General features: G+C 36.8%; 1 pseudogene; it reads right to left on the bottom strand.

Annotated features, from left to right (window-relative positions):
- Positions 1–2080: 2080 nt before the first annotated feature.
- On the bottom strand, positions 2081–2973 carry LOC122893421 (annotated as a pseudogene).
- Between the last annotated feature and the right edge of the window lie 304 nt (positions 2974–3277).

Raw genomic sequence — 3277 nt, forward strand, 5'->3', positions numbered from 1 at the left:
CCTTTTTACTACATCTGTACCTTTGCGGTAAATACCTAGTAGTGCAATCACTGGGTTGTAGGGTATCTCTATTTTTAATGTCTTGAGGAACCTCTATACCATTCTCCAGAGTGGCTGTGCTAGTTTGCATTCCCTCTACCAAATATTTGAAGGTGAGATAATACCAATCATACTAACTCCTCCAGAAAATAGAATAGAAGGTAATAACTCCCAACTCGTTTTACATGGCCAGCATTACCTTGATTCCAAAACCAAAGAATCACAAAAAATGGAAACTACAGATGAATATCCTTTTATGAACATAGATGTAAAAATCCTTAATACAACATTAGCAAGTTGAATCCAGTTATGTCTAAAAAGGGCAATACAACATGTGGAATTCATCTCAGGAAAATGTTTGTTTAACATTTGAAAATTAGTAAGTATTATTTACCATGTAAACAATGAGACATAAAAACAATATAATTATTTCACTAGATGCAGTATAAATATTTGACAAAGTTTAGCATCCATTTATGGTACAGTTATCCAGCAAAAACTATGAATGGAAGAGACTCCCTCAGAATGAAAGGAAATTCTATGAAAACATATCATCCTTAAATTTAAAAAACTGATACCTGAGATAGGGAATGAAACACAGGGGTTCACTTTCACCACTTCTATTATCACTTTATTGAAGAGCTTAACCAGTGCAAAAAGGCAAGAAAATAAAGGAAGGGGCATACAGAATGAAAAAAAAAAAAAGAAGTAAAACTATTTTTATCTCATATGACATTATCAGATGTGTAGAAAAAATACAAAGGAATCTGTACTTACCAGACCTGAAGGAAAATTAGCAAGGTATTTAGATACAAGGTTAGTATACAAAAGTTAATTGCATTTATATACTAACAATAAGCAATTTGAAAGTGAAATTTTAAAAATTTTCACCACACCCAGTGCTCCATGCAAGCCGTGCCCTCTATAATACCCACCACCTGGTACCCCAACCTCCCACCCCACCCCCGCCACTTCAAACCCCTCAGATTGTTTTGATTTTTACTGGCCTCAAAACAGAGTATTTTAATAGTAAATTTAAGAAAATTGGTCCAGAACCTGTATAGTATTCCAAACATGGGTAGGAAAATCTAAGAAGAACTAAATAATTGGAGAGTTATACTGCCTGATTCGAAGACTGAATTGTTAAAAAAGGGCAGTTCTTCCCATATTGATCTGTATATAGTCAACCTATTCTCAATCAAAAATCCTTGTAGGCGTTTTAGAAGAAAAGCACAAATTGATTCATATGTATATGTGTGTGTGTTAAGAACCTAGAATTATTAAAAACAAGAAAAGACCAAAAGCTTAGAACTCACACAACTTTATTTCAAGACTTATTGTAAAACTCCATTACTTCAAGATAGTATAACTGGCATGAGGATGCACATGTAGGTCAATGAAACAGAAAAAATAGGCCATTTTGTCAATTAATATTCAATAAGTATGCCAAGTAATTAAATGGGAGAAGGGTAGCTTTCCAAAAACCAGTGCTGAAAAAGTGGATATGGGGAAAAAATGAAAAAAAAGAAAAAAAGAATCTTAACCTTTATATCACACACATACACATTTACATACCACCCCAAAAATTAACTCAAAATGGATCCTGTGCCTAAACATAAACGCTAAAGTATAAAACTTCAGGAAGGAAGCATAAAGAAACTCTTCTAGAGTTTGAACTAGACAGATTTTTTAAAATTTAGTTTTAACAGTTATTGAAATGGTACACTCTTTATACTAATTCAAAAGGATAAAACTCATCTTCCCACTCTAAAAATCACTTTTTACTATAAAGAATTCTTATTGCATTGGAACTAAGACTCTAGAGCTCTAGAAGTTTAAGATGACTGGCTAGAATTAGTCAGTAGGTTCCTCTCTTTTCAATTAGGTACCTGAAATAGGAAGTCTAAATATTAGAAGCAAAGTCTATATATTAGAAAAATAAGGAGACAGACTATAACAGACTGCTTCAAAATACATGCCTGAGGTAAGAAACAGCTTGTACTTTCACATTGTGGCAACTTCCAGAAGATATCTTCAGGTTTCAATGTTCAGGTTTGTATTTGGCCAGTCTTCTCCTCAGGTCTTTGATTTGGTCATTCTTCCTGGTGAGAATGCCTTTCATGTTTTGATAAGCTGCTGTTTGTTGGAATTTCTTCTCTAATTCCTTTTCAGCCATGCTCAGCTGCTTCTGAACCCTGAATAGGTCATGGTTGGCCATTGCTAGATTCTCCTCCAGGGACTTCTGGTTTTCTGTCTTGCCATTAAGTGTCCTCTGAAACTTGTTCTTTAAAGCAGCTACTGTGTTTTCCAGTCATTCAAGTCTTAGACCTTTATAAAATCCTTTTAATTTCTTTGGTCAGGCTGCAAATCCGCAGTTCTCTTTCTAGCTTTGACTTCTCATCTAATACATGTGTTGCCTATATTACAATGGTCTTCAGCCTTGACTTTCTCATTCTCTTCTTGAAGTCTTAAAAATTTCCTTGTTCAGAAGTTCTGTTGGTTCACCCTTGTTAAGTGGAGCAAATTTTGACTTCATGGTATCTATGACGGGCTTTTTATTTGAAGATTTAAATTCTGCTTTTTCAAATTCTGCAACTTGTTCTAATGATTCTCTGTTTTCATCTTTGGAGATATCTGTCTGTGGTTTGAGGCACCACTTCTAGCTTGTGAGAAAAGCTGCCACAGAGCTAACACACTGGTGTGGGCTGTGTTGATGAGCTCAAACTCCACCTCACTGTAGACTACAGCCTGCAGCCCTCTCAGGACCTCAGAGACCTCCTTCACAGTGAAGGTCTCTTCCACCACCCTGTTCTCCCTGAGGTCTTGGAAGCATAAATCTATAGTTTTGAGTCTCAAGCCTCTTTTTGAACAAGCAAGATGCATGTAATTAATAACTTCATTTTAATGGTGCTCATTTAAGCCCAACTCTGCCATGATGGTGGCAGAGGTTGCAGCCTAGCGGAGCTCTGCCAAACCCAGGGTCACTGAGGGTATTTGGGCCACAGAAGATAGGTGCAAATTTCCTTCTTTCCCTTTCTTCCTTTCTCCCTCCTTCCCTCCCTCCCTTTCTTTCTTTTGATTTTATTTATTTATTTGAAAGGGAGAGAGAGAGCATGAATCAGGGGAAGGGCAGAGGGAGAGGTGGATTCCCCACTGAGTGTGGAGCCTGCTGAGGGGGCTCAATCCCAGGACCTTGACCTGAGCTGAGTCCAATGCTTAACTGACTGAACCATCCAGG

Source organism: Neovison vison, chromosome 1, assembly GCF_020171115.1.
Source record: "Neovison vison isolate M4711 chromosome 1, ASM_NN_V1, whole genome shotgun sequence".
NCBI classification, from domain to species: Eukaryota; Metazoa; Chordata; class Mammalia; order Carnivora; family Mustelidae; genus Neogale; species Neogale vison.